Raw genomic sequence first — 8,570 nt, forward strand, 5'->3', positions numbered from 1 at the left:
CGATCCCTGTAATCAGCCCCTGACAATAGCCTCACCTCCACATTTTGGATCAATAGAAGTTCAGACAGTTTTCAAAGGTGGCCTCACATAGAGCTCATTACTGTAATCTAACTTGAATGTGATTGGAGCATGGATCACTATAATCACAATTGTTTAAATAATAAACAAAGCTTAATACTGGGAGGAGCAGATGAAAGAAAGGTTGGCTGATGAGAAGGAAGGAGAGAATGGGGAAAGAATATGGGGCTGCCAGAAGGAGAGAAAGAGGAAATAGTGTAGATACAGGGCAAAGAAGATACAGGGCAAAATGAAGTAAGCCCTGCAAGCCCTTGTGTGTTGCCTGCTTGTCAATATATCTCATTCTCAATTTCACAGATGAGTCTTGGCTTAAACTGCATATGAAGATTAGAAATCTATCTGTAAATATAGGCATTAAAGAGCATGTTATCAAAATGATGTACAGATGGCCCTATACCACATCAAAATTTGTAAAAATGCCAACTTCAGACTACACATTTTGTTGTGTGTTTGTGGGGGTGTTATGTGCCATCAAGTCACTTCTGATGTATGGTGACCTTATTAATTAATTACCTCCAAAATGTCCTATCACTGTCAGTCTTGCTTAGGTTTTGCAAACTGAAGGCTGTGGGTTCCTTTATTGAGTCAATCCATCTCATGTTGGGTCTTCCTCTTTTCTAATGGCCTTTAACATTTCCTAGCATTATTTTCTTTTCCAGTGAGTCTTGCCTTCCTTTGATGGTAGTAATAAGTAAGGTACATTATTCTATATTTTGTGGCTATGCTCCAAAATCAAGCCTTTTGGTCACAATACCTTCAAAGTCATGGAAAATAGGCTATAAGTTTCCATGTGATCCAAGAATAACTTTATTGGAATATTTTTCCTCAGGAAATGTGGACAAGGCATAAACTCAGATAGAAACTTAGCAGTGGCAAGGCAACAAAAAAATTAGTAGTCCAGAACTGGACTAAGAAATCAATTGCACAAAAGAAAGGACTGAATCTGGCAGTGGCTCCCAAACAATTTGATGCTTTGCAATTCATCTGGGCCCAGCAGTAACCACTGCACAACTTGCATGACTTGGCTGGGTCCAGTGGTGGCGGCCACCACAAAACTCACTTGAGTGACTTGCTACTGCATGACTTCTGCTACTTGGCTGAACTTTCCCTGGAGAGCAGTTGCCAGGGAGAGACAGGGAGAAAGTTGAGAGCCAAATCCATACACTACTATGGAAGCTTGCCAGGTGACCTTGAGCTACTCACTCTCTCTTTGTGGCTAATCTAACTCACCGGATTGTTGCACGGATAAAATGGAGGACAAAAGAGCAATGTAAGCTACTTTGGGTCCTCCCTGAAGAGAAAGATGGGGTAGAAATGAAGTAAATAAATATAAGTAAAGCTGAAGACAGAAAGGAGCAGATACCAGGTAAATTAGCTGGTGACTGGGAAGAGCGCATCAAAAGGGGGAAAGATAGGGACTGCCAAGTGAAGGAAATAGTGTGGGCAGGGGGATGTAGGGTGAAATGAGGTGCCCCCTGCAAGTCTTTGTTAGTTCCCCTCGTCTAAAATTGTAATACACTACGAAAGTGTTTATTGTTTTCAGTGCTGTTAAATCTGGCGCAATATCCAGATTTGCTGAAAATCCCCAATACCAAGACTTTATTAAGATGGTTCAAATCCAAGTATAAATTTTCTTTTGTTTTCTATGAACTGTACACTGTCTATTTCCATCTTTTATTTTATCCTTCTTTTCAGACAGTAAAAAGTAAGATCTGAGCACAATGTGTAGCCATTTCAGCACTCTGCCACTCAAGCATACTGGCAATTTTGTTTGAAGAAAGCAAAGGCATTTGTACTTTTAGAAACCATAATATAATATAAGCTAATGAAGTTTCGAATGATCATTTTATGTTCTTAAAAGAGTAAAAAGAAGTCTAGGTAAATATTGCATATTTTTCAATTACTCTCAAAATTTCCATTTTGTCCCCTGAGAAAATGGAGAAAAATACCATTTTGTCCCCATAGCTTCAAATTTGGAAAACATTTTCCACCCTGGTAGTTGTTAGCGGCCACCAAACTGATTACAACTTTGCTAGGCCTGAAAAAGCCAAAGCACGGACTATGTCTTACTTGTTTGTTGACAAGACAGTTTGGAATCTAAACATAGCAAGTTTGCTACATCTAATAAAGATGATTTTACACTGACACACAAACACATCCTGCTCCACAGCAGCAGTGATCTGACTCTACTCTTTCACGCTCTGCATTTTTTTACTAGAATGTCTGCGGTCTGTCAATTTGTTTTAAATTTACAAAACAAAAGTGCACATATATTCTGAATTGTTTAACAGTGAAAAAATAACTAATTTATGTTAAATGATCTTGAATACTGTATACTAACCTAATAACAAGAGATTAAGAAGTGTTCTGCTGGGTCTGCCTGATCCAACATTTTTTCACAAAAATCCCAAGAAGGAGCTGGCAGTAGGTAGCCCACTGCAAACTGGCTAATGGTATGCTGGTAGATTGCGGGCTGCCAAACCCCAAAACGAAGTCACCAGACAAAATGCAATGGTGAACCAGGCTTTATTCATTACAATGTGAACGCTGTACTTAGTGCAGGCTCCCTGAGAGGCTGCCCAATGGATTTCCCAGTGTTTGAGCAACCCACCCTCACTCCAAGCTTGATATGGTCACCGGCCATGCCTTATTTTCCTCATCTGCACCAAATCTGTACAAAGAGATGTTGCCCATCAACTCCATCTGCCCACACTGGGCAGTGAAAAACGTCAAGTTTTGATGTGCAGCACAGAAGGCTCTCTGAGCACGTGCCTCTCTCCCATCAGCTCTCTGAGCACGTGCCTTAGCTGCCTCCCCCCATCCTTGTATGCCCCAGGGTGCTTGCCAATTTAATTAAGCAACAAGCAATGCACCCGCACAAATCCTGCCAATACTAGTTAGGGCCTTATCAACCACTCAGGGTCAGGACTAATTATATAACCCAGCCACACAACAACACATGTAAAAAGAGGTTAAAAAATGTCTCTTATACCAGCCAATTAGGAACCCAAAAAAATCCTACCCAGTCCCAAAGCGACCAGCTAAGACCATATTGTTGCCACAGTGAAGAAAGGGTAGGATCTCATGTAGCAAAAAAGTACATCAAGCTTTAATTAGACTTCTGCTCTCAGCACTCTCAAACACTGCACTGAATGAGGCAATCTTCCCTCTCTCTCCACGCTCCCAATATCTGGTGCCTCCAGTTCTCTGAAGGGGACAGGTACAAAACTGCTCCTGTCACTATTTGGGCAGAAATGTACTTCTAACCCTTACTACTCAAGAAGGATGCTCTCCATGTTAAAAAAAAAATAGCATCTGATGTCATTTTTAAAAATTCAGACAAATACATCATCTTCAAGATTGAAAATGATATACTGAAATGTGATCCATTTTCTGTCTTATTGTGGCTAAACAACATTACAGCACACTTTTGTTATACCATCCCCAAGTGCACACAACTATGATACTGCCCTTCATAAAACATATTCATTTCTACAGATGATGGTTCACGACCACAAACTATGATTGAAAGGACTTCCCAAAGGAGGCAGGGCCTCAGCTCTCAAATATCTTTAAGCAATATTTTCTGTTCCTCTTTACAGACTACAGGTGAAGGCTCACATGCCTCATCCATAAAGAATACTAACCTTTCCTGATATCCATTTTCCTATGGGCAGAGGTTTATTTTTGAACAGTGGTGGATTCAGTCATGTGAGCCTGCAGTGTACCAGTTCTGAAAGAGTTTCATGGGGTGCTCATTTGCAACTGGAATGAATGCAGATTTTACTTTCAGAGTGCTTCACGTCCTGGGACCTACATACTTAGACCGTCTCTCCCTGTATAAACCTGAGTGCCACCACAAGTCAGATATGCGCATATCTGATGAAGGAGCTACTAATTTTTCAAATTCCCTGAAATGGTTCAGATTTGGATTGCCCCACCTGAGACTTGTTTTTGGTTTGAAAGACATAATTTTCACTCTGTTCTCTGGGTCGCTGGCTGGGCACTGGCAAATGAATGACTTGTTTTATTATATTGTGTACTGTGATTGGTTTTTTAATGTGATATATTATAAACTGCTCTGAACATATGGATGGATGAGAGCATATTTTAAAATAAATAAATAAGTGAAACAGCTCTGACACATGTTTACTACACATGCTCCATCTCATGCAACCAAGCTACATAAAATGGTGGGAAACAGGGATTTCCGGGAGTATTTTTTTAAGGCACTGTCATGGGGGTAAGACAGCAATAAGGTTGAAAATATGATACTCAAGAAGGTGAAAGGAGTATAATTTCCTTGAAAACTTCTGATCTTGTCTTAAATAGGGGGTAGACTATCTTATTTAATGTTTCCTTCCTATTCTGTACTGATGATAAAAATATTTAGAATGTTTGATTGTCCATCTACAATTGTAGTTCTCGTTGGTAAAACCTGTTTTCTAATTGTTCAATAAACTTTTGCATGAAGTCTAAAGAGATGAGGATACTGCTCTATCATTGGAGGCTGCTTCAATTTGACTGAAAATTTACGTCAACAGTTCATTGCACTGGATACATTCTTTTATCAGTGCTCACTGTCTGTGATTCACTGTTTATTTCTGTGCCTTGAATATGGTTCCCCTTATTCTTCATGCTTCACTGGGCTGAAACCAATTAATACAACCCTGACAATTTCTTGACCATTACATGATTTATTTCAACCAAGCACCGTTCCCTAAGGCCAAAGTACAAGTTACCTGTGATTTCAGCGTCATTGGTAACATGTAGTTTGGCCCGAAGTCAGCTTCTTTTCTCAACAAGATTAGGTTCATAAAAAATAAAACTCCCTCTAGTACAATGGATTCAGCTAAAAGTTGGATTCAGCTCCCTATGTGGTTGAGGCCAGAGTTGATATTGGCTTCATTGGCATTTAGCCTGCGCCCTAAGAAGGGGTGAAGTTTTGAATGTCCTTGTCGGTCCTTCTCAAAATTACATGAATGCCATTCGTTTCCTTACCTGTTAAATAAAGCATTTAGTCTCGTCTCTTTCCAGCTTTCATCCAGACCTGTCATTGGACTTTGAAGCTTCAGATAGCTTCTTTTCTCCTCTCTCAGCTTTGCTTCCAATGCTTTCCAAAACTGACGTTGGATCTAGCAAATTCTCTTCTGTTTATACCTGCCTGGAAAAATTCAGGACAGCTTTATAACAAATCAGGATTACTGTGAGTAACAGAGCTCTACAAAGGCAACATGGGATTCTCATAAAAGGTCAGGTAGGATTGATTGTTTAAGCAAAGGTCTTGGTTTCACATAGTAAGCAGTCAGCATATGAAGCTTTCACCTTTTCTAGTGCCAAAGTTTCAGTTCTGTGCCAGGGACCGTTGCTCACAAACAACTTCTTTCCACTGCACTGAAACTTCTTTTTTAGACTAATGTTATTAAAATCAAGAAAAGCATTTGCAACTACTTAAACATTTTAAAAGCGTATAACTGTGCACGCTGATTGGGTTTGTTTTTGGAACAGTTGTTACATTTAGTTTTTGAGTAAATTTAACTGAAAACAGATGTCAAAAGGAATTGTACAGAGTAATTCCTTTTTGCCCATCTGCTTTGAATCGTATAAAGATTAGTCACTTTGCAAATCCCTGTACAAAGGGATAAAATATGGAAGGTAAAATAACTGTTTAATGTAGACATTTGATTAGAAGCATCAAATGCAGAAATATTTTAGTGAAAGCATGAGAAAGTACATTCCAGTCTAATGTGTATTGATTGTTCTCTTGTCATGTAAATTTACAGAACAGCTTAGTGTGAAAAACAAAGAGAAACTCTTGAGTTCCTAAAATGATTATTTGTTTGCTTAAATCAATCTTTGCAATATATGATCCGTTTCTGACTAAACTGCATTTCCATAACCATACTGGAAACAATCCAAATGCAATCAAGTTCTGGAAGAGCCTAGCAGGCATCTTTATATGTAATCTAGAATCAAATGGCTGGAAGGGAGCTGGGTGTATGTGTGTCACATAATTATGATAGGTTCCTCCTGATCCAAACACTCCTAACCAATTCATGTCAGGGGGCACATAGCAGAACATTAGTGTAGTCTAGCAGGTAAAGAATGTGCTTAGACCCAGAAAACCAGGTTAAAAGTCCCTCCTTTATATGGGATTTATTGTGTCGCAAGTCAGTCTGTGAACTTGGCTTCTTCTCTACAATATGGGAACAATGGTGACTTCTCGACACTTCAGCAACACAGTTATTCTGCATGTCATCCAAATAAAAAAACTGCAAAACACTTTGCATTTTCAGTACTAACAGGTTTGAACAAAGTATACAATGCCCAGAAGTGCCTGCAGGACAATGATGCAACTTGGAGAAATGCATCCAGGTGGCATTGCCTAGCAACGTCCTGGCTTCTCTGAAGAGGTCCCCCCCGCATGCACGCACACACACGCACACATGAGCCTTGGTTTGCTCGTGTTGCTGCTTATGGTTTTGCCATATTTTCTAGTAAATTGCTAGCACAGATACTGTAAGCCAAGCATAATATTTACATACAGAGAATTAGGTCAGTGTTTAAGTCTATCCCAAATAACTGCTGGTATTATGGTGGATAAATTCCTGATTGAATCACAGCTCCTGTCTTTTATCTCTGTCTCTCTTTCTGTGATTGTCCTTTTCCCCTAGGAGACCAGAAGAAACTTCTGTATATTTGTACACATACTGATTTTGCAAAAAAAAAGAAAAGAAAAAAAGAAAGAAGGAATGAAAAGTGAAAAAATCCTTGACTGAAAAACCCAGGCAGACATATATTTAAAAGGTTACTTCTGAAATCATAAATTGATCTTTACATTTTACAATTATTTTATTTTATTAATATATAACTATCACCCATAGCAATGCACTTTTTGTCTACATTGGAGACAGGCAACGTGTCTTTCACTGTTCCGACACTTTTCAATACGTCCTAGACAAGGTCAGAAGTTCAATACAGCAGTACGCTTGAGGCAAATAATCAATGTCTTTTGCATCAATTGTACATTTGTCATTCTCCCTTCTTAAAAACAACTTTAATTTCCCTATCATTTTAAAAAAATGTATAGGGTATCTCACATATGCTACTTGCTGTCCCTAAATACAAATAGCATAATTTTATATAAAAACTTTCTGAGGTATGAAAGGCAGCTTCTAAAAATAACACACAGTGACTCTGGTATTATGTTTTAACAGAGCTGAACAAAAGTGGGATAGCCAAGGCAGCTTCAACAGGCAGTGCCCTCCTTGGTTTTCAAGGCGCCAGAGTATAAACAGGCACAACAAAATGGTGAGTGTTGACTCTTTCACAACAGCGACAAGCTTCTGTATTATTGTGTATACCCATCCAAGACTGTCTCATAGTAAGGAAATTTCGAGTCAAATACTTAGTTAAAATCTATTTCATTCACTGTATAGGTTCCTCTGTCCTTAACTAAAGAGCCTTTCTGAGCAGCATTCAAATGACAGGGGGGGAAACCCAGAATGATGTTTAAATAACACTTTGGACACAATTTCAACTTCATCTAGTTGTGTTCTTGTATTTAAATAAGGCTCAAGCAACAGTTTTAAATGTTTATTTAAAAAGAAAATAAACGTACCTTTTGTAGAAGAAATATCCCTTCAGAAGGATTTCAATCCACATGTAAATTAGAAGTGAAAGCTGTGAGGTGAGGAAAGGGCTTCCAGTTCTGAAAATACTGATCCTTAAAAGAGAGGAGAACACTCAGTTTCTCTGCCAGGGCAGCCCATAGAAGTCTAGAGGATCAGCTCTGCAAGTTTTTGCAAACTGAAAAACAGTTCCCTTTAGCATCATCCCAGCAGCTGGTTTTTGCATGACGTCAGCACATGGAGGACGGTTTCAAAGCCTCTTCCAATCCCCAGCCTTGTAACCTTATATCTTCTCATATTTTGTGTAAACAACCTTGTGTCCAAGACATTTTTAGGTTTTATAGTGGAGCCCAGTATTTAAACCTTGCCAAAACAGCCTGTGTAAATACTACAGCTATGACAATAGCCAATTTTAGATTTTCTTTCAAAAAGGCAGTTGTCAAGTTTCTAAACCAGTATTCTTTTACTGGGTCGTACTTTATGCAAATAGTAAGTTAGTCACATAAAAAGCGGCACTTCTCTTCAATAAGGCTTCTTTGTACAGAACAATATTATACAGTACTATATACATAAACCATATCACAAACTCCATTAAACAAGAAGTCTAACATCTTCATTAAATGGAGGTCATGGGTGCTAGACCGTTTAATGACCTCTATGTGCAGCTGTCTTTGAAAACTTCAACAGCTGCAGCTGGTATGGAATGCAGTGAGCCCACCTTATGGTGGGTGGAGGTCACTTGGAGCACACAGGAACAATATTCCAGAGTCTTCATTGGCTGCCTATATCAGCAGAATTTACGGTGCTGGCTTAAAGTTTTACACCAGAATTTTATTTATTAATTATAATATTTTTATCCCT

General features: G+C 38.8%; 1 protein-coding gene across 1 annotated transcript in view; it reads right to left on the reverse strand.

The window, feature by feature from the left end:
* KIAA0408 (KIAA0408 ortholog) overlaps positions 1–7,864 on the reverse strand; it is a 32,018-nt gene extending 24,154 nt beyond the window's left edge. The window contains exons 1-2 of the mRNA XM_055001969.1: positions 7,700–7,864; positions 5,080–5,242 (exon numbers count right to left, since the gene is read on the reverse strand). The gene's annotated coding sequence lies outside the window, so the exon portion shown is untranslated. The remainder of the gene's footprint in view (positions 1–5,079; positions 5,243–7,699) is intronic.
* Between the last annotated feature and the right edge of the window lie 706 nt (positions 7,865–8,570).

This window comes from Eublepharis macularius, chromosome 1, assembly GCF_028583425.1.
Source record: "Eublepharis macularius isolate TG4126 chromosome 1, MPM_Emac_v1.0, whole genome shotgun sequence".
Classification (NCBI taxonomy): Eukaryota; Metazoa; Chordata; class Lepidosauria; order Squamata; family Eublepharidae; genus Eublepharis; species Eublepharis macularius.